Source organism: Ischnura elegans, chromosome 7 (assembly GCF_921293095.1).
Source record: "Ischnura elegans chromosome 7, ioIscEleg1.1, whole genome shotgun sequence".
NCBI lineage: Eukaryota > Metazoa > Arthropoda > Insecta > Odonata > Coenagrionidae > Ischnura > Ischnura elegans.
In genome coordinates this window covers 60,134,705-60,158,878 of record NC_060252.1, presented here as the reverse complement: position 1 = coordinate 60,158,878, position 24,174 = coordinate 60,134,705, and the positions used below count along the sequence as shown (strand labels likewise).

Sequence of the window (24,174 nt, the reverse complement as noted above, 5' to 3'; positions counted from 1 at the left end):
GCGTTCCTATGACCCCTATCTGCAAATATCTGCATTTGCGGGATTAATTCTAAATTACTCCCGGTAGGGCCACCCATGCCGGAAGGTTCTAAGGGTAGGAGCCAGACGAAAGGTAGTCCACATGATGGTGTCGCGTAAAAAACACTGCTGGAATAGAAGTCGGAAACCCTACCAACTCACATTTCCCTAAAAACGTGGAGTATCTGCGAGGACCGGGTCCCACGGTAGATAAGATACAGAGCTAAACGAAGATCTTACCAGGTAACAGCTGCTTTAGTCTTTCCTTTACCTTTTCTTTTCTTGGTCAGGAATTAGCGTCGAGAGTCTCAAAGCCACCCACGCAATCACGAAAGGTTTCAATTCGCTCCGAGGGAAAAAAAATCCCGGTCAAAAATTTTACCCGCGAAATAAAGTCTGAAATTAATGTCTCACTCCAGACGGCGATGGAGAAGGGTATCGTCCGTTAAGGCCCCACGGCGTCACCAGCGGCGCGGCAAATTTCCTGGATTTTGGCGCGGGGAAACACAAGCGGGGATAATGAAGGAAAAGGGTCTCTCATTGCGCACGCTCCCACACAAAGCTAAACTACCTACCCCCAAGCACTTTTCTCTCACTCCTTTTCTTGCGCCGACCTCTTTCCTTCTAGTTTTCCCTGGCGTTTTCGGTGTTCCGTTTCCTAAAATCCCCGCGTCTCTTTGCGTAGCCTTCGTTGCTCTGAAAAACAGTGGCTGATCCAGAAAGGGGCTAGGTCGGGCTACAGCCCCCCTTTTAGGTATCCAATTTACACTATATAAAATGGTAATTTTGTTCAATATTAGAATATTTTCAGGAGGGGAGAGCCCTCTATCCCCCCTTTTTATCCCTTCTTGATCCGCTGCTGTTTGCAAAATAAGAAAAAAATCTTTGGAATATTTTTAATGCATATAATATTCTTCCATTTCCGTAAGACCTTTAAATCATGGTTTAGCTAGTGGTGGCCTGCGTTAACCCTGATGACGGCGTTGGGTTTCCCCAGGCCCAGAAGTACGGTGAAGCAGAGGGAGCATGATCCCTCTTTGTCCCGAGCCCCCAGATTTCAGGGGGCGGCCAAGTTTTAAAAATGTATTAAAGTTTATTTAATTACTCTTGTTAAAGTATTTATCTGAATGTATTAATTTGTAAATTATTAAAATATGATATTAGTGTAACTTCTAAATAGAAAGCATACGGTGTGTATTTTCAACTACCACACCTAAAAAAATAGCGTACGGTTAAATCATATTTCAGTGGTGCAGGAGGGGAAGGAAGAAGAATAGGGTATCAGAGGAGAGGGCGGAAACAATTATTTGCCCCTCCTCCCCTGACGAAACACCTAGTTCCGGTTTAGCAATGAAAACACTTCCAAATCCCAAACTTTATTTTAAAAATGAGTAACGGTTGCAACTACCAAGCCATTATCAAGTACATAAATACCATTTGGTTCTTCCAATCTTCAAGTTTCTGAGTTAAAAGGGTTTAAGTTAAATTTTCCCCATAAAAATGTGACATATTCTTGAATAACATTCTGTAGTTGAGTTCTGAATGGAATGCTCGTAACGATCACCGCCGTTCCTCAAGTTTACTGAAGTCCTCCCAATATTGTGTGAACGCAACATTTCGTTTATTCTTGAATAATTTCAAAACCGCTGTGTTAAATTTCGCCCAATTTGTGGCAGTGGCCTAGAATACAGATGCATAATTGCATATTTAGAGAGCTTTACTCACTATGGGTATCGGACTTAACATAACTGGTAACTTTCAAAGATGTCCTGATATAACTGCGTACATGTAAATGAAAATGTCATTGCATAAACAAAACACTTTGACTGACTTTAATAAAAATATCACATTATGTGAAAAGCATTGAACTACGCATGCAAAAAAATATGAACTTCGTATTGTCAACAAATTTGGAGAAAAATCGCAAAATATGCGTTGCGTTCACGCAACGTTGGGAAGAAAGGGGTAAATCCTAGTTCCGGCACTGGGTAGGTATTCCCTATCCCATCCCTTCCGTTCCTATCCTTATCCTGGAGTCGTCGTCGGGCTCACAATCGCGGCGGCTGGGGGCGTCGTTCCTTTTTCTCCTTCCTCTCCACACCCCTCCCGAGGATGACTGGGCGAATAGGGTTCCTGTACTTGGTTCACGGCCCTCGAGAGTTTACCCTTCTATAGGCCCACCCTGAGTCTTCAACTGCTGCAAAATAAGGAGCCAGGCCGACGGTCCTTGAGAAAATTGGTTCTAAAGTTACGAATTCCATAAATCGCGAACCGTATATTTTCGCACCCCCGCTTCCCTCTTCCTCTTTGTGTTTATATATACATGCGGTGGTGCCCAGAAGGATGCCGTCCTATTTGGAATAGTCATGGTTAATATCCACCGAAACGTTATGGTAACCCTCTCCCCCCACTTTTCTCCTCTCCGCCACCCCAGCCCCCTAGCCAAAGTCGCTAAGAAATTTTGTGGGGCTTCTTTCTCAGCATCTTGTTATGTCATCTCCAATTAGATGTGGTGAATTAAATCGACCATTGGTTTAGTCAGGCAATAAACTTCCATTCAATTCCATGTACAGATTGAGCGGCTATGTCGTTACTTGAGATAGTAATGCTTGAAATTCTGTATGTGCCTTGAACCGTATTTGGGTATCTAACAAACAACCCTAAACATAATCACAAATAGACTATTATGGTATGTTCCACAACTTTTTAATGGTCTGACCCAGGTTTCAAAACAATGCACTATGTCATTCTCAAAGCAGATAATTATTAGTCTATCGTGTCTAAACCTAGGGCAGAGTATTAAAAAAAAAATTGTGGAGCATATAATATTAGTCTATCCATGATTATGTGTCCTGTTACACGATTCCACCAAATATCACCATATACCCTTAAGTTTGAAAAAAATGAAAGTTTGAAAGATGAGGTCGTGTATCCATTTTTATGTGAAATCTATCAAATGTTATATATACATTAAAATACACCTCAAAAATATTTTCAGCTCAATCAATCATTATATGACTCCGCCGTAACGCATTTTAAGTTCACAATTGTCCATTCTCCGAATGCCTTACATATTGCCTCCCACCAAGGGGTTCAGTTGGGTTTAAAATTTGAAGGATGTATTACAAGTCGGTCACCCTACTCGTACTAAATCACTATTATTAGCAATAAATGAGAAGAGAACTAGCACTTTTTCTCCTATTGTTTTAAGGGTACGGTTGCTTCCTTTAAAAATGTTTCATATCCCTAAGAAACGTTCTCTTAATACAGGTGAGATGCCAACGTCTGGGAAAAAATAACGGTGCAGTAATTGAAAAAATAATGATGCTGTTGACATATGTTATTGCTGAACAAATTTGCTTCTTATAACTTTCCAAGACAATATCACGAAATTGGAGCCATTTCAACCATAACGAAAATGAGAGCTAGTACCAATTAATTAACAAACTGGCCTTCACTGCACTGAGAAAATGCGTGCATCAACATACAGTAAAACTTACGGAGTTGAACACTCATTAAATTTATGTATTACATTGATATCAATACTAATGCTACCTGTATCTTTTATGATACAAGTTGGGTAAAACACTTAGATCCCATCCCTACACCCTAAGGGTGAATTGCAAGGAGCATACTGAAAATATTTTGGTCGTATAAATCGCTTGGGCCATAAAATGGTTGTAAAAATGTTCTTGATCAATTTAAAATGATGCAGCTTTATAATTCTCTCATTTTTGCATCCCAACCACGTTTGTGGGGGAGGATTTTTAGGTGGGAATTCGTGTTAAGTCTATAATTCCGTGGATAAGGTTCTTCACGTAGTGCTGTTTAGATATAACGCTGAAAATACTTCTTTTTGCTCTGAGTTTTCCTAACTACCTGAAAATTGTCCTTGTCGAACTCTAGTAGTTACCCATGAACTCAAAATCTTTCACCTTTTTTAAATCGGAACTTGAAGCTTGTACGTCGTGGAAGGGCTCCATATTATCAATATAAGACACTCTATTACTTCCACAATATATTTAAAAAATTCTGACCGGTTTCACACATATATTTTTGGTACTTGATAATGGTGTAGTAACTGAAAGTGGTTGGAATTTCTTAAATATACTGTGAAAGTGACAAAGTGTTTCTGTTGATAAGATTACAGCTTTTTTATTTTAACTCATTATATGATTACTGCCACTTGTGTAAAACGTGTTTTCGTCGAAATATTATTCCTCGGTTCTTAAGGAGTCGGAATGCATCCAATTCTTCCTGGATTTACCCCTTTGCCCCCACTAAGGTGTACTAAAATTTTCAACCCGAGTCACGCCATTTATTCTTTCCCAAATTGCACCCTACAGAAAGCAACGTCTTGCCTAACCCCTCAAGGTTTCCTCTCTTTTTTTTCTAATGGCTGCCTTCGTGATTCTTTCAGAGAGCCATTATTCCCGTCTGCGCTAAATGACTTCGCAATCGCAGGCAGTGTTGCCACATTACCTCGCATGCCTTTGACGGCTTTGTGGCGCATTGAGTGGATGTAAACCCATGTTCTTCGCTTCGGGCGTTCAGTCACTTGGTACACGTTGTTTGTGCTTTCCAGATGCCCTTTGTGCTCGGTGAAAGCTCTTAACATTGGGATCGTCGAGGCAAAACAGTAGCTGGGACATCATTACTGCTTTTATTCCGAGAGTGTGAATTGATAATATAAAAATTTTATAATTTACCTACTCTTTATGCATTTATGCGCGCTGCGCATAATATTAGGTAATGACCAATGTTCTTGCCTTAAAAGAAGCTGCCTAAAGAGCATCCCGGAATTAATAGCGTTTGTATTATTCTATTTTCCGAATACGGTTATTTTTTTCTGAAAATTTAATATTGTTTGCGAAAAAAAGTTGCTAGAAGAGCACATTAGTTCAAGAGAGGCAATTCACAGCTCCTTGAGATGCGTAATAATTTAAATTCACACTACGTCTCCGGAAAAGGCCATTATTTTTATCCACGTGTAATCCACCATAGTTAATAGGACTCCTCTAAATGTCGTCTAAGCCGGATGAAAATGTTCATTCCAGCCGGTTATTTTATGTATTCTTTTAGCCGGCGATGTCCATTGCCTATTATGTTTTTGCAGCAGATTCGTCATATTATATTATTTGTCATATTATTCGCCATATTCGTCATAGATCATTAAAAATTATCATATCTTTCTTTCACATGGTTACGACTCCTTCCAGCCTTGTCTCCGTTTATAATTTTAGCTGTTGAGGGAACTTCATGCTGGTGAAGTACTCCATATGAGATCTTACCAGCGATAGCTAGCTCACGTTATCTGATTTTATGACCGACTTTCTACAGAATTATTCCCAAAAATCATGACTTCTGATTGTGGTGTAACATTTTCTCTCAAATATATTTATTCCAAGTTTGATGACTTGAAAGGATCTTGGAATTGTAATCTTAGATATTTGAGGGTCTCAGTGGCGGCGGGGTAAACTCCTCGCTTGTCAAGCATGAGGTTGCGGGTTCGAGTCCTGGCTAGATTGCCCCTATCTAGGGCATGGTTGTTCATGATCGTAAAAGTTGTCAAGATGTCGAATCTCCCGACTTATAAGGCCACATATAGCCATTTTCGGTGGTATGGGAATTAGTAAATAAATAAAAAGATCCTTGGTATAGGCAGAATTGGAAGTTTGCCGAAAAGTGGATTTTTGAATTGAATTAAAATCGTTTTACTACACATAGCATTCATTTGGAGTGGATGTAATGAAAGCATTATTTCTTTTTTTATACAGCTGTGTCGACATCCTGTATTTCCCCTTCATACCCGCCCGCTCACTATCCCACAATGCTCTTCCCTATGCACGTGTACCCTCAGTGGCGTCTGAGTCACAAGGCCGAACCTCTCCCCATCTCCACCAGGTTCGCTGTCTTCTTCCCCCGCAAATATCGCCCCACCTCCCTCGGCACCGAAGCATTATTATCATCGCCGTTCGAGGCCCGCCTTCATCTCTGTTGATGCGCGTCCTACGTGAGCCAAACACTTAGGCGGACGTGTTCGCTGGAGAGGCCGGTGGTGTTTGTGGCACGAGAGTGTTCTTCGCTGGTGGGAGGGATAGAGGGAGTGGGGGAGTTACAAGGGAACCCAGTGATTGCCCCGGATCCACGGGCGACGTCACGGCGCACGGATGCTCCCTGCCGGTCTGCGCAAAATTCTCACTTCTCATCGATGTATTTCCTTCTTTTTAATGTCGAGTGAATTTTTTTCATCTTGAGTGAATTCTAGTGCTATGATGCATTCCTTAAAAACAGCGTAAAGTGTTGTTAAATGGATTTTAATTGAGACTTAAAATTAGTTTTTTAAATCTCCTATTTATTTGAAGTTAAAAGATCAAACTCTAGGATTTCTTTACCAGGTTTTTTTTAACGTTTCCGAATGATCAGTTTTGCACCAACATGTGTGGATGCAAATTTCACTTTGGCTTTCCACGCTGGAATGTTATCATAAACCATTGATTTTCTCTTATTTCGTTACCAAAGGAATGAAATCGGTGTTGAAACCATCGTCGTCAAAATCAGTGTTATGTGTGGTAAAATGGATTTTAATTGTGACTGAAAAATATTAAAAAATCTCCTATTTACTGGAAGTTAAAAGATCAAATTCAACGATTTCTCTACCAGGCTTGTTTTACGTTTCAGAATGAACAGTTTTGCACCAACATGTGAGGATGCAAATTTTATTTTGAACTTTCCGCGCTGAAAATTTATTCTGACAATCGCGTGGCTCTTATTTCGCTATCAAAGGAATGAAATAGGTTAATGAGTTTGGAGGGTAAAAAAGTTTATTTAATTTTCCTTCTTTATAATGAGTGCGAAAAATAAGTTTCCTTTGCGATGGATTGAACGGTTAAAGCTCAGTATTCTGTCTAAGCATGAATCTTCTTTCGTTTATATGCTTCCATACGAGGAACTGCAAAGATACTTATCAGGTTGGTGTATTTTAACTACATACACTCCATCTTTTGCTTCAATACTGTGAATAAAAACCATCCTCACATATGTTCTCGTACATAGAAAATTTGGCAGGGAACATCTCTCTTTATTTGTGAATTTTTCTGGACAGCATTCATAAGAACATAATGCATTGCTATAGATCTAAAGGTATAATACTCAGCCAGAATAAATCGGCTCACTGGGGGGTTTTCTTGAAAGTTTAATCTAAAATTTAATCTGAAAGTCTGAATGGCATAGCGTTAAGTAGTATTTTTCACTACGTGATTGAGGAAAAACTGAATGAAGTTGCTAATTCACCGCTAAGAAAAGACGGTGTTCATATGATGGGTTTTTTTTAATGACCTCTCTATGACCACATTTTTTTCCTTGGGTTTGAAGCAAACTCAATCGAAATCACTGGATTAGTGTGTAAAGATGAGTTTCCATGTACCTCAGGTATTCAAAAACAGTAGTTTTACAATAATTATTTTGGGCTCAAATATATAAACTCTTCCCTTTTTTATTAATTTGATGTGGGATAACGTGCGAAAATACTCACCCTTTCCTACAATTGGTTTTGAAAAACACATCAGAATTCGCTTGAGTACCCTGAGGAGATCATAAATCACTCAGATATCATATTTCGGCGCAGTTTCATTTAAGATTTTGTTTTATTTTATGTTAACAATTGATTATACAAGAATTTTTACAGCATAACAAAAATGTTTCTAGGTTTCTACTAAATTTTTTTCCCAATTAACGTCCTTTTAACAATCTTTTGCACTTCATTTGGCGAATATCTTACCGTAGGTAAAAGAATTAAATCTGAAAAGATAAAAATGAAGATTTTTATTTCGTCATTTTCCTCTATTCGACTGCTAAAGCTGCAGCGAAAATCTCACTATGAGAAAGTGTATAATTGTCTCTCACATTAAAATATGCATAGTGAAATAGTCCCTCATATTTGATAGCCACCGCATGAAGCTAGTATGTTATCAGCCTCGTACTGTGGAGTAAAAAAGTTAAAGGACTAAATGTCAATATCAAGTAAAAAATGATATTTCTGCATCCCATCTCCATCCTATCCCCCAACACCATTTGGATTTTAATTGCTCAATCAGTGAAGGTCAGGCAGGTCGATTTTTATGTCCAGCCAGTGTAATTTAACGACCATCAGGACGGTGCACGGTAGCGGCTGACTCGTCTCCTCACGTGATGAAGCATCGTCAAGTCGTGTCCGCCTCCTTTCCAGGGGATTCAACTCCCTCCCTTGCGCCCCACGCCATCTTGCTTCCCTCCCACTCACATCGCATCGCCCCGAGGGGACGAGAAGCACAAGAACCAGTTTCCAAGGAGAGATGCCTTCCTCCTCCTCCTCCTCCATGACAACGCCGTCGCCGCGTTCCTACAGACAAAAGTACTACCTACCCGCCAGTGTCGAGAAGGAAAGGGTTAATGGCCTTGGGAGCGGTTCGTGAACTGCCGTCATGGTGCAGGGAGTGAATGCATCTTGGGTTCCCATGCATCTTCCCTCATCTCACGCCCCCTCACACGGATGGATTCTCCTGTCAATCTCTGTAGAAGGGGACGTCCATCAATTACGTGAGGTTATGAAGGAGCAAGGGGTTCCCGCCCGCAAGCTCCATACCTATAGCCTTTTCTTATACGCTAATTTTAAACACGCGTCATTTGGTGTTATTGACACTGTAAAAAATATATATAGGTATATAAATAGTATTTCATACAGGTATTTCAAGTATTTATTACCTGATAGATGAATTGATTGGAGAGCTGCGTCAAACCAATCTTAAGATTCTGACGAATATTTCTCGGGTTCTCAGCCAGGGTAATGCTTTTATATAAGCCGACGTCCCATCCTCAAGGCTATGTTACTTTATGGAAATTCAATTTCGTCAGAAGTAGTCACCAGGAAAAATAAAAATCTTAAGATTGTTTGATCAGTGATGATAATGATGACTTCAAGCACTTTAGTAAGTGATTTATTTCGTATTACATACTTTTATATTTTAAATGTATTAGTATGAATATTTTTAGCGATTACTCTTACGATTACACTTCGAATTGATTATTTTGAATCAAAATGCATGAATTTGTAGCCTAAATTTTGGAGCCATACATATATTCTTTATTCAGTTGTATGAAACCTAAAGAGAGACTTATAGAGAGCCATTGAAACAGATAGAAGACCACATAAGGATAAACAATGGTTATATTAAATAAAGCAAATTATATTCACCTGTTAGATTCTAAATTGCTGCACGAAACATCTCATTGAAATGGGGCTCGAAATAATGCCTTAATATATGCCCAAAAGACCACGCAGTCCATCATAATTATCGCATTGGACTTGGTTTTAAGTACGTGGGTTTGAATATTTAATCCATTTAAGTTTGCTAATGTGCAACGGCCAATCCGGTGGAATTGTACAATAATGTACTGTTGGATGAATTGCAATTCTTCCATAAGGATTGCTTTGGATACACTATCATTTTCAAGTCTTAAATGACATGCGCAGGACGTCGCCGTCTCGGGCAAATTTTTGTCGTCGTCATATATCAACCTACTATTAAACCAATCACTAAAGTGGTATAAAATGCATCAAATGATTAATGGAGGCGCATTAGCTAATTGTCTCATCCTTTCTGTGATGATCTAATTCGGCATCCTTCAACCCTTTCTCCCTCATCTTCATCAGCGTCTACTTTCTTAGCGTTTGTATGAAACGAGACATACGCCATAAAGTGTACGCCGTTAGAGAGCCAAAATATTATTCTACAACGGATATGAGCCGTAAGAAAGGCGGCCAAGTTCATCCTTATGGCTTGCGGCTTGTCAATCTGAGCGTGCCGGGAGTACGGCTGCTGTCGGTTTAGTGTCTCACCATGCTGGGAGTGGGTGGTACGTACCTAATTCATGTCCAAGAAAAAAAACTACGGTAGAAGCATGGCTTATGTAACGTCTAAAAACAAACATCCGAGTAAAAATCATGTTTCTGCTTCACTGCATGAAATGCAACGTATAATATTTTGAACGATTTAAGTTTTTCCTGGTGAATACTTCTAACAAATATTTTAGTTTAGTTTAGGACTTAGTATTTTCATTTGACTTGCACCTGAGAATAAAGGAAAATTTTATGAACGGAAAAGAAAAAAAAATAATTAAAGTTTAAGCTCAAAACACCAGAAATATCTGTGTCAAGTGTCTTGATGTGGTTTAAACTTTAAAAAAATTAGGTATGTAGATGCGTAAAGTAAATGCACTTACATTGTGGAAGAATGCATATTAAAAATGGTATCTCGGCAAATTTCCGTGAAATGGGAAAATAATCTGTAAAAAAATAAGTCTCGAGTGTAAAACATGATATCAAAACTCGACTGTTTCCGTCTGCGCCTTGATTGTGATTTTTTACGACTATCATTGGAGAAAAGCGATTTCTTACGCCTCACGTCTTACTGAATCCGTGTCGCATCTTACCATTGTAGACCAGGCCTTACACCACTCCTGGTGTGGTCGTGCACACATGGTGCAACCGTGCGTGGGCACTTGGGGTTCAAGGAGTGAGGCTCGGATTGCCTTCGTGCACGTCTGCAAGGACGACATCAACTCACGCTGAACACGCGCGCTCTGTCACGGCAGCCAGAGGGGTTCTCCTTGCCAACCAAGTTCACTGCTTTTCTCTGTATATGTATACCAACTTGCATACACAAACCTCGATCCTGCGTACGCCAACACTTGACCTTGGCCTAGGAGATATCTCCCTCATGTACTCGCGTGGCCCGCATTTCTCTTTTGAGAAATCTATGCTTTTGTCGTTTTCCGTTCTGCCAGGGCCTTAGTAGGGTTAAGTAGCACAGCTTTGCATTTTTTTGATGGCTTACCTAGACTTTATTTGTGATAACGCGGTGTAAAATCAAGGATTTTCACGAGAAATTCTAGTATTCCTTTTTAAGTGGCATGCGATAGAGTATGATTAACCCTCTGTCAGTCGCGTCACATTTTGGAACGCTATTTCGTACATAATATATTTTTGTCGCGCGGCGTCTAACAGACACATTTCTGGAATTGTGAAACAAAATACATGGAAGTTGAAATAACCGTATTAACTACAATAAATAATTAATTGAATACTTAATTTCGCGAATGGACTACAAATTTATGCATAGTAATGATGGAGATATTTTATTAATAAAAGACTGAATAGTACTTATTTTGACGTTCTTACAGTTTTTCTTTCATCGAAATGATATCAAATCGATTACAATAAAATAATCGTAGCAACAAGACGCGTAAGTATCCAAAATTTAATGATTTAGAAAGCTGTTAGTCTAAATTATAAACGTATTTAAAAAATATGCGATGGATATCACAAAGCTATTATCATGTTACGTATTATAACTTAAGTCGTCACGTGGCGTCAACCAGACACTAAAAACAACAAAATATCAAAATTTATTCAATAAGTGTGACAAAACATGTAATCATATTGGTGACTATTTCAGAATCATAAAATAATAACATATAAGGCATATGAGTCTCCTAACTGTGAAAATACGATGTGGGGAAAGTAAAGAAAATGGCCTAGTGTCTTGTAGACGCCACGCAACCTACGGCGGGGACACGGGAGGTTAATCAGATAATGAGTATATGGTGGATATACTACAACAGAAAAGTGAGTTTAAGGAAGGGATAGGAGGAAATCAACCACATACTACATATTGTTTAATCATGGATAAAGCATTATTTACTATGTTTTAATTCATCGCATGCTCAAATGTTTTTCTTCCCTCAACTGTGACGGCGTAAAGAGAAATGAAGCTTGAAACTAAAAATTACCGTAAAGTAACCAGGAAAATAACCTTTTCAATGTGTTTTTTTTTATTTTAAGCTTGGGAACGGTGTTAAATACTTGAGAATAACTGAATACAAGGCAATTTATAACAAGCACCGCATTGACGTCAAATGATACTCAAAGAAAGAAGCCTTTAACGATATTATAAGAGCTACCGCTTCAATGAATAGGTTACGATTACAGTTTTATTATTTCCGGCCATTTCCTAGCAATATTTTTCTTTTAATACTAAATTGGCTTTACGTTGAGACCGTGGTAGGCAAAAAACTTTGGATGTGCAATACATTTGGAACGCTTTCACTTTGGTAGAGAGTCTTATGAGATATGATAAGTAGCTATTGATTGGAACTAGATTCCCCGTAATAACTTCACGGGAAATTGTTTAAATGGTTAAGTCACAGATAATTCATGTTTAATGACCAGTGATAGAGTGGTAAAATTCTGAAAATTCAGTGCGTGCTCCCTTGCTTAGTTCTACTCCTTGAGCCTCAAAAGGTAATACGATTAAGGGTTATTGGCGTCTCTGCTATTTTTAGGCGCTGCCTATGGTTCCCAGATCACTTCTTCCAACCCCGATCGTCCGGAATCCATTATCGTCATCCTCTCCCCGAGCTCTTCCTTTAATTTATCCCTTATCCTGAGTGTGCTTCTCCAGCTGGTGGAAATGTTCTTCAGATTCCAATGAGAAGATTTAAAAAAATATTCATCCTACTCTAACTCTTGAGGGCATTTCATGCTGAAATTTTTGGTAACAAAATTTGTCGTCACTTGCATTACATGGCGCAATCATTTTCTGGCTTTTCAAGTCTTCTCACTTGGAGGAATATGTTGATAATTTAACTAATTTGTTTGGAATGCTAGTTTAATGTTTCATCGTTACAGACAACAGCGAGTTACCGTTGAAGGATGGGATCATTGGGGAAAATGGAGAAACATTAGCTGCAAACAAATTTTAGTATTTAGTTTTGCCAAACAGTTTTTATATATGCAATATTAGAATGAAAATTTTGTGTCACTATTTGAATATCTCTCTAAGGTGATAAAATTAAGCTAAACACATAAAATAAACCCTGTATTCCGTTAAAGAATAATTAAATCATGTGTTCGAAATGAAAGCATTATAGTATGACAAAAATGATAATAAGAGAATTTAAATGGCTCTTAGGCCACTAAATTGCGTATTTTTGCGGTTCATTTAATTCCTTATATTGGTGCTACAATTGGTGTCATTATTTTTCACACAATACGGTGAAGATACAGATTACATATGTACTTCCGCTTCCTCTGTTTTGGAACACTGTTGTAATGGTCGGTTACATATTCAAATTGAAAGAATTTCCTATTGAGAGATCTTAAGGACCCAACCAGTTCTCCCTCCTGATAAAACTTAAGTTTCCCTTAGCAATAGCAAGTTTATCAAATTTAAAGTAAAATCTAGCGCCAGTGCGTCCATATGTATTGGTTTAAATGGGTTTATCTATATGCGAAGATGAAATTGCCGTAGAAAACGTATTCTTTATTTTTTTTTTTTTACATTCCATTGGGGGGCTGTTTCCTCCCTTACATGTATGTGCCTGGGAATTGTACAATTGGCAGTTTGGGGAGAGGGGTGTTTTAAATTAGAAAGTACTAAATTCTAAGTTATATACAACTCAAACTTCTCTCACATTTGGGACTTGTAGCCAGAGGCGTGTGACCAGCCTGGCAATCAGCGATCGTGCAGGGCCCTAAGCATATGAATTGCTCAGGGCCCCACAACGCTTGTAACTATCATGAAGCATATATAAAATATATGCTTTTTAGTGTATATCTATACATTATATACACACACAAAAAAACAATTATTTGAACCAAAGTCATTTGCTATAATATAATTCTGATTTTTCATTAATTTATTTATTTACACTGTACTCAGTGCAAAAAGATTTATCAAATATTAATAAAACAAAGGATTACCTAAGAGAATCTGGTTCGTTTTTGAAAGGGTTGTTCAAAAGGGTTATTTAAGAGTTTTTTCTTCAGATTTCAGTGCATTTCAAGGAAAAAATTCACTCCATAGATAATAGAATCACAAAAAAAATTTAAATTTTATAAGCTGTGAAATTCTCACTTTTCATAGCATTTTTTCTCACGAAATTACTATATGTACTAAATTTAATCTAGTTTTTAATAGCCAAAATAGCTTCAAAATCCATTTCTGGGCATGCGATTTCCTAAATATTTTCCCCGGATCCCCCCTAAGGTTAGCCCACCATGAGGGCCACTGATCTCCCCAGACCGCCCCTTCATAACTGACAGTGAGTCAATGAATCATAAAAACCACACATTTAACACATGAGAAACGATTCAAACTAAAATTCCCATCATTTCTACCATCAACCAAGCTTAAAGCAAAGGCAAAAATCAAAGAGGAATCAGTCATTGGCGATGTTTTGGCACACACAACACATTATAAATGCTCTAGCAACCAATACTCCTATGACGCCATGATTACGACCAGAACTTTTTCGTCGTACGAAGCAAGGGCATCAACTATCAATACATAGTAGACTCAGTCTAGAAACAATTTTTTTAACCCTTTAATATTATTATTATTATTACATAAATTGTTACAAGTCGACCATAATGTCGGGTGGTAACATAAAATCAGGAAGCACATAATACAGAGAAACAGAACCAGAATATATATCCATGATAAAAATAACACCCTAATTCTAATCACATACAACTAAGAATTTAACATTATCCCAATAAAACAATTTAAAACAATCCATTAAATACATTAATTCTAATATAATACAACTAAAAAATAAGCATTGACCCAACTTCAAACTCTCTTTTTGAACCATTATGTACTAAATCAATAGGTCAGTGCTTCACACTTCTTCCTAAAAATTTTGGCATTTGAAGGGAAGATCTTAAAAATCACTTCAGGTAGGTCATTCCACTCTTTAATTCCTCTATGCAGGAAGGATTTTCTCAAAATGTCTGTTTTCTGTTTTTTCAATTGAATTTTAAATTTATGGTCTTTCATTCCTATGTAGCAGGGTGAGCCCAGCTTTAGACCTAATTCTTTCCAACCCTGCTCTTTTGTGAATGCTTTGTATACCCCGCATAGCCTATTAATGGTTCTTCTCACTTTTAGAGGTTTCCATCCTAAGCTCCCTAGCATTGCTGATACACTTTCCCCTCTTCCATGTTTTCCTAGAGTGTACCTGGCTGCCTTTCGCATGTATACTTTATCACAGGAAATCGGCATTCCGAATGCTTTCATAATTAAAAATTATTTATTTATTTCAATACCACCAAATACAATATATTTATGCCATTTTACATCGGGATATTCAACAAATTTAACTATTTCACATGTAAGAACAACAATGCCTTGGATAGGGGAAAACTACTCAGGCGGGACTCTAGCCCGTGACCTCTTGTATGGCAAGAGATAACTTAACCCCATCGCCAATCAGGCCGAAAAAATTGTTAATGACTATGACTTTGATAACGTTTTTGGGGCTGATGATATGATAATGAGGCACACTAATGGGAAATATATTTTTAGGAGGTGTGTATGTGAGAAGAGTTTATTTCAAATAATACTCTGGGCTCATCATATTCTTATATTTCCTTTGAAGCATAACATGCAGCTAAATCTGATTTCACTCGCTTCATACTACAAAGGAGGCGTGATATTAACACCACCTTTGAACTTCACTGGAGATATGTCGTGGCAAGTATTTAGATCACCTTATTTGTGTCAATTTGCCCCACAGTGAATTTCTGGCATGATTCTGAGTGAACAATAGCTTCATGCTTTGATGCATTGATCGTAAGGGCTGAAATCCATTAGAATCGGCCGCAGTTGTTGGGAATTCTGATCACTAGAAGAATCACAACTGATTTCGGCTTTAATAATGAGATCAATGAAACCCATTAGGAGGCATCTCTGTTGTGGTAGCTTTACGTTCAATTAACAAGCCACAGGGTTGGATCTGATCCCCATTAATGATACAAAGTTTCACTACGCACTCTCTTTACACCCCTACGGTTATACTACCCCTACCACTGTGAATAATGAGTTCTAAAACGAAAGTCCTCGTGTCAGTGAAAGATTATCGGAGGGTTGAGGGTCCAGTGGAATTGAGTTGAGGTGAAGCGCGTAAAAAGCAGGGCTGAGCATTATTTCAAATACAACTGTTTTAAAATACGTACTTTAAATAAATTTTCATTTCAAATACACGACCTGAATTTATCTTGTATTTTGCATGTGAAATACATATTTATGGTATTTTTCAATTCTAAAATATAAAAAATACATTAAAAAAATACTTTTGAAGTAGTTCTGATAACATCTTTGTAACATAATGCCTCGGAGATCTCTCCCATTTCAAATACACGACCTGAATTTATCTTGTATTTTGCATCTGAAATACACATTTATGGTATTTTTCAATTCTAAAATATAAAAAATACATTAAAAAATACTTTTGAAGTAGTTCTGATAACATCTTTGTAACATAATGCCTCGGAGATCTCTCCGTTTTCGTTAGAATTCATTTTCATGTTTGCAACTATTCATAACATATCAAAGCAGGTTATATTTTTTTCTAGGATCTCTTAGTTTCCTTGCTAATGTATTTTGAACTTAAAAGGCACTTAAAATACTATTTTGTAGTTTATTTTTAAATAGCGGAGTCGAATTTATTTTGTATTTTGCGTATCAAATACATTTGGAGAGATTTTTTTATTTCAAATACTCCTCCGCATGTATTTTGCCCATCCATATAAAAAGAAAGCTTTGGAAATATGAAAACTGAATGAAGGTTGCATGTTCGTTTTGGAATGGTCGATAGATTATCGAAGACGAGAGTCGTTGGACCGAGAATGACGTTATATATTCGCGCCTGGGTTTACCCGTTCTTTTGGTTTGACCAACTGTGGATGCCGATTCAAGTGGAGGTATATGGGGGGGAACAAATACATAAAGGCATTAGGTACGGAGAAGGAATACCGAAGTGATTGATGAATCCACTATTGTCAAAGGTCGGATAGGACCTAGTATTGGTAGACGAACGTAATGAAGGATTTCGTTCGAAGTTTTTGGGAAGGATTTCTTTTCTTATATATGCGTGAAAAAACCAGGAATCGAAGCAGATTGGTGACGGCTAAATCACTTGAAAAAAGAGGACTTTTCCTCCGGCTGCCACCGTGCGTCCTTCAATATTGGGTATAAGAACGAAAGAGGGAGATATTTGTTTTCTCTGTTGTTCCTTTCATTATTCGGAAGGTACTTTCGCGAGTCAAGGTTTCCAATTTTCACTTGATTGATTTATGCCGTAGCCCTACTGTTTCTTTAACGATGATTGCGAGAGGTCCATCTCTTTCCCAAATCGTTTAGTGGAAAATCAGTAAGATGTTACCCTTCTCGTTTCGAATTCTAATCAGTATTTTATCAGCGGGAACATATTGACAAGTAAATCAAAAGTATTATTACCGTAATTTTGAACCCGAAATGAGAGTTAAAATAGATGTAGTCCATTTTATATTTCTTAAGTAGTGCTGTAATGTAGTTCATATGAAAATTATCTATGTATCAAGTGTATGCTTATAGTTGTACGGATACTAATTAGGATACTTCTTTTAGTTTTAATAATCTTTATTGTTTATTAACTGTTTTCTTTACGCCATTGTATTAATTGTAACCAAGTATATACAAGGACATACATACCAAAATAGAAAAACAATGAAACATGCTTTAACAATAGCACAATTCGTCGATGAATAATATTCTTGAACGAAACCAAAAGGTTAAAATCAATATAAACCAATCCAATTAAATATACCATGAAATCTTATCAGAATCGTATGCTGCAAGAAATATATGGTGAATTCAAGGAAATACCTTTCCCTTTCATGGCAACATGAGAAAAAATTATGATCATTTAAGTATTATGCATATCGATACCTCCACTGCAAAAAAGCTCAGCAATCGCCCACCGAATCAATCCGCTCATCTAGTAGCCCAGCTATACGAATCCGCTCAGCTGACAGTGCCCGAAACATAACGCTCACCTGCAAGCTTGGAAAATAGGAGATGAGCGTTTATGCTCCGGACACTGCCAGCTGAGCGGATTTGTATTGTTGGGCTACTAGATGAGCGGAATTGATTCGGTGGGCGATTGTTGATACTTTTTGCAGCGGAAGTATTGATATAATCTACATTATTGGACAATATTTTAATGGAGGTAAATCCTTAGTAACCAAGAGATTATGGAAGTATAGAAGAATAATAAAATGGATGTCGCTTAATCATGGCTCGGAAGTGATGGAATCTCCAAAATTAATTCTTTTTCAAGATTTGTAAGTTACCAAATATACTCGTGACCCCTTTCATATCCATTAGATGTAGATTAAAGTTTACGTTTATTCCGTCTTATTGAAGTAAAATCTCTGGACGACTTACAAGTTCATCATCTTTATTCCGTAATGGTTCTTAAGTCTTAAACGCGAGTAAGATATTTTTGTGACTTGTGTGTTTCCTTCTGTTTTTGGTAGTAAATTAATATCGCAATTGAATGTTATACTTTTGTTTTTTCAGCCCAAATTTTGATTAATGGCTTGCATATTCCAACTTTGATGATATCTGCACTAATGCCTTTTTTATCCAGTCTTTTGCCGTTTCTCTTTCTATATGCTACTTAAAAATGCTTCTGGAAAGAAAGTGGTCAAGGTATTAATTCCAATCATCTGACTTTCAAAATTTGAACATAAAAAATACCTGTTCAACTGTTCGATATAAATACGCTATGGTTGTGAATAGGAATATTTTCTGAAATACATCCACCTTAAGGCCTAAGCGTGCCCTGAATATATTCGTCTTATTTGAGCTGAAAGTAAGTAATACATTAAATATTTTGTAGTGATTACCGTTTTTACTTTTACAGATCCAAAATTAGAACATATATTAAGGAATTACATTAAGTAGTGTATATACCTTTCATGTTCTTAAAAAAAGAAATACATATTTAATTTTTCACCGATTATTGTGACATTTAAACCACGGATTACATATGTATTCGCAAGTAGCATACGTGTAATCGAGATCTCCAATTTTCCCGCCGTACGGGAAAGCCAAGCGTCAAGTGCCAATGTTTGGGTGAGAAGAGTTTAACAAACAAAACCTCAAATATGTCTCTTGTTGTAATTTATTTCAGTGTCAATGGATAAAGTATAGAAATGGTTTTGGAAAATTTTACATTCCTGTTCAATCAATTGTCTTTGAGTTTCAATTTCTATTACAAGGATTTTAGTGTTAAATATATGATTATTTTGTGACTATAATTTTTTGATAAAAAGATATTTATTTGGTTCTCCTTTTTTTTTAGTGGATTCCTGGGTGTTAGTGTTCAACTCTTCGATTTATGGACTTACCTCTTTGACTTCGCATCGGAGCAGCGTTGAGCACAGTAACTCAAGGTAAGTTTAATATTTTATCAAGGCCTATAAGATTAAGCACATTCTCTCGTTTGGGCCTTCTTTTTGGAGGTAATGGACTCGAAAAGACTAGTTTTCTCTTAAATAAAAATCTAGATGTATGATTTTCACAAATCGTGTAAAAAACCTTTAGAAGCCTTTTTTTAGCCATAACTTAAATAGTTCAAATAGCCACATCAGGAATGAAGAAAAGATTTGAAATAGCTTTGACCTTAAAAGTCTACCTGGTGAATAACTGTTCCTTTTACCTTTTTTATTGAATTTCTATAGCGTTATGTATGTTCACAAATTTTGTGTGACGCAGAAATATCTGCGGTCTCAGCATTTATGTATCAAAAGCACTGTAGCTTTTCTATGGATTCTATATGAATATATCTGCGTTAATGGGGATGAAAATCTGCTTTGATCTAATCTTTTTCAACAATGGATCCCAAAACTGTGGTTATTTTGATGTGCCTGATATTTCTAGAAATTTCGCTTGCACTCGTAAACGTGTAAGCTCCGAAAGCCTGAGGGTTGAACTTCGTCGTCATGTAGTGCTTTGTGATCAACAACTCGGTTCTCATTCAACTCAGCTATCGCGATGTTTACCGTATGATAACATGCAGAGAAAACTCATTTTCTTTTTTTTCCTTTGAGTATACAGAACCGTATCAAAAAATTCTATTGATCTGGCTCCGTTTTCATAAACGCTTCAAAACTATGTCAGGGTCTGATGTATTTTATGTGTCAGTTGGTCAAAAAAATTATTGATATATTTTCTCGGATTTTCTCCGCTTTTATGGAAGAATCCCCGTAAAATCATCACTGGAGTACTGACTAGTAATTGGAGTATTCGCTGCAATAAATTTCCTCATGTTTGCTCTCAAAATTTGTTCATAAAGAACTGTGACTTTGATACTGCTATTCTACTGATCGCAATTTTTATTAGACGATATTCCACGAATTTACTATAATACCTTTAGAATTTATAAAGATGCGATAACTGAGAGGAGCAAGATATTTATTAAATAGAGTTAAATATTTCACTTGAAAAAAGTCAACGGCGAGAAAAAAATTTTATCTTTTTCCACGGACGCTTTATTCAAAGGTTTAAACGCATCGGTTTCCATAGTTTCACGAAATTTCTTCTGCATATATGCATGTAGTCGGTTTATTTGAGAGATCATTTTTTGTGGGCATATGGCATTTGACTATGACTTGGTTAAAGGGGTCCTAGTTGACATCCCGAAAAAAACTTTTGTGAATGTGAGTTTTCTCATAGACAGACATTTCCGTAATTACCCTGAATTCCACAATCTCGTGGCTTAGTCTAGCGTGAGCTCTACCTCACTAATCCAAACCAACATCATGGTTGCATCATTTAGTTGGTGAGAATTACGGCGTATTATGCTAGAGTAGGAAATTTGATACATTGAAATAAAGTTCTACTGAACTTTTTACTTAATATCGCGTTCCTTGATGAATTGATAGTTGCTAAATTCTTATTTTTCGGACGATAATTCTTATTCGTACTTAAAGAAAAGGCTTCACAAGTCTACTACAATCTCATATTTGTACTTTCATACAATGCTCGAATCCTGCCTTAACCCTTCCGTGACTGTGCGGGGTAACTGAGTTGCTCCAAATTACGTTAATGTTGAATATTTATTATTTTGTCACTTTGATATGCTTTGTATTTTAGCTCAACCACTTTGTCTTTATTTGGGCCACGAATGATTTTTTATACTAAAATTGTTTTGGTAAACTCCAATTTTAATTGGTGGGTTAACTGAGTTACCCCACACAGCTGTTGGAGGGAAGAATAAAAACTTGTTTGTTATATGAGTGCAAAGATAAATTTGAATACAATAAATTTTATTTATATTATAACTTCTATAATGCCAATATTTTACATGATGGCCCCTTTTGTACTTGTTTTTTCATAGCATGTTAATCAATGTACAGTTACGATGTCAAAATATGAAAACTTCCTACCATTTCGTACATAATAAGTGTAAAAACCTAAATGTAGCCTACAATGTATTTATAAATTATACAAAGCAAGATACTATATCATTAAAAAAGAGCCATAGTGTTGAATTACAGAAAAGACTACAATACAGCATATAACGCATGATACCTGAGTTACCCCACTCATTCACGCAAGTATTCTAGGCACAGTCAAGGAAGGGTTAATGATTTGTTTTGATTTAGCTGTTTAAGCCATTAGACACCATCCGTGTAATAATCCTGATCGTGTTCTCTAATCCCTGCTCTATGCCTGTTCTCCGTGAAGTTTCACCCACTATCCAGCCAGTGCTACCAACCCTTACGCGAAGATCCGCCCCATTTGATTTTATCGCTTCCCTGTTCCGTACCGCATTAATATTTTAAAGGGCGCCTTCTCGGCGCCAGAGAAGACGTTTTCATAGTGGCTCATCATCTGCAAGAGAAACCTTGCAAGTCGGCTTGCCTTGCAAATTGCGTACGACGATGTGTCGTTACCGGGGTTAATCGCTTAATAAATTTGACGGAGCGTAGCAGCTGTGTTTTTCAGACCCATTTCTAGGGGGATAAAGTTAACGTAGATGTTTCGTAAATGTGGATCAAAATCATGACCATGTTTTTTCACTCCCCCTATGTCTTTTTTCTCCATTTTTTGCGAGATTTTCGTATTAATGTTTTGAAGGTATGTTGGGATACCTGCGCGATACTTCTACCAAGTACTACTCTACAGTACCGTTGGAAAAACTTGTCTAAAAGCATTAAAAGTCATTTTATTGTATCCATTAAGGCCTGTTTACACGGTACATTAACACGTACGCGTTAATGTATAATTGTATGAACGGAAAATGAACCACAAAATGCACTGTGTAATCACCCAAATAGTGCAAATGCATGCACAGAAAATAGAGCTTTTTCTAATTTGGTTCATGCATTCGTTCATGAGCCGTTCCGGTCCACAAAAATTATTCATCATAATAGAAATTACCTCGTGCGTGTTAATGTATCGTGTAACCAGGCCTATGGTCACCTCAGCATAATTGTCATTAATTAATTCATATTTATTTGCCATTGGGAAATAGTTCTCCAATTTTATTGGTTTCGCAGAGAGAGTGATAATTTTTTTCTTCTATTTCAAGTCCACTCGGTGGCATAGTCGTATTTTGTATCCTTCTTCCCTTGAGTAGATCTATCCCGTCAGCCAGATTTTTCACTCTTTACACTGTCATACATCTTCTTATTGCATCTGTCGTAACACTAAGATTTATTTTCTTTCTTCAGTTGTCTTTCTTTGTCCAGCTATCCTATGCACGTAATTTTTAACGTTCAAGCATCTGTAGAAATTATTTCCCTTTAGATTAATTTTCAGGTCACGCATTTTTCTTCTAATAATGCATTACAGCTCTTCGATAAATTCAATCAGATAATTTTCGGTTAAATTATCCCTCCAAAATTTCCAATTCGGAAGTAATCTCTTTATCTCGTTTTGTTTTCCTTTCAAAGCGCTCCATAAGAAGACAATTATTTCACACCTTAGGTAGCCCAAGTCAATGGCTATTCTTTCAGCTCCATTCTCTAAACATTTCCGTCAACAGCACCCTCGTCCAAGTGTGCAATTTTTCATCTACACCTTTCCGCTTTTTTCCTTGGTCACACATAGAACTCTCATTTTTTCTGAATACTATCATAATCCAAGCTTTATCTTCCTTACCCTGTCTGTAAAGATGGAGAAATTTTAATCACATGTTCTTTTTTTGTATTCTTTAAATTTTCTTTTGTTTTCATCCCTGATTTTTCTTATTTATCATCAGACAGTATCATTCTCATTAATATAATTATTTTTAACAGTTTTATTTGTAAATTTATCGTCCCATTACTCTTGGTTAGACATTTGAAATTGCAATCTATGTGCATGGGCAAGTATAAATTCAATTTTTTCATTCTGCATTACGTTTTTTTTCAGAGAGAATTTAGAAAGAAGCGCAGGGTGTTATTGCATCGTAATTCTTCACACTCATAATGCCTTGGCTGAAGCTTAAGGGTTATTTTTATCTCAGTGATACGGCTCACGAGTCTTATACTTCTGCAACATACAGCCTATCACGCTTTAGTTTACCGTTTCTTCCGACCTCATTTTTGCCCAATGTAGAAATTTCGCCATTAACTTCATTATTTCACCCATCTCAGTATCAGCCTGGCCTAAATATTAACCGTGTAACCAATCGTATGTTACTTTCCTCATATTTATTAGTATAAAATTTAAAAAATGTTTTATCTGTATTGAATCTCGGTACCTCTGGAGATTATAAACCTTTCCTATAAATCCTTAAATATTTATTTCTCTGACCTCCAAGTGTCTCTGCATGTTGATAAACATACTCTTTAAAGTTTTCATTATATTTGAAAGGCTTTTCATTGACGTTTATTGTCATCCTAATAATCAAGAAGGGTTTTGATACGCATTTAATGTCAAAAACACAGCATAGGTGTCCTCTAATAATGCAGAGTTTAATATCAGTTCCATCTGAGCTCCCCTATTCGTCTAAGTTTCACGCTACGAAAAAAAAAGATGACGTCTCTTGCGCTTGATAGAGCAAAGCCAAGGAGGACAGTGAATTCTTCTCGGGTTTCCATCCGGGTGAGCTCCATCTCCATCGCTGCCGACGTTTCGATAGAATCCTTTTCTATCGTCATCAGGGCCGATGATGCCAGTAGGAAAGTGCCAGGTTTATATATCCTCGGTCGTTATGTTGGGTCGTTCTGATTGGCGGAGAAAGACCCAACATACCCAAAGACCCAATCAGAACGACCCAACATAACGACCGAGGATA

At 37.0% G+C, this 24,174-nt stretch overlaps 1 protein-coding gene across 1 annotated transcript in view; it reads left to right on the top strand.

Annotated features, from left to right (window-relative positions):
• The window catches only part of LOC124162751, a 1,072,747-nt gene that overhangs the window by 180,974 nt on the left and 867,599 nt on the right, over positions 1–24,174 (top strand). The window contains exon 3 of the mRNA XM_046539387.1: positions 19,249–19,339. The gene's annotated coding sequence lies outside the window, so the exon portion shown is untranslated. The remainder of the gene's footprint in view (positions 1–19,248; positions 19,340–24,174) is intronic.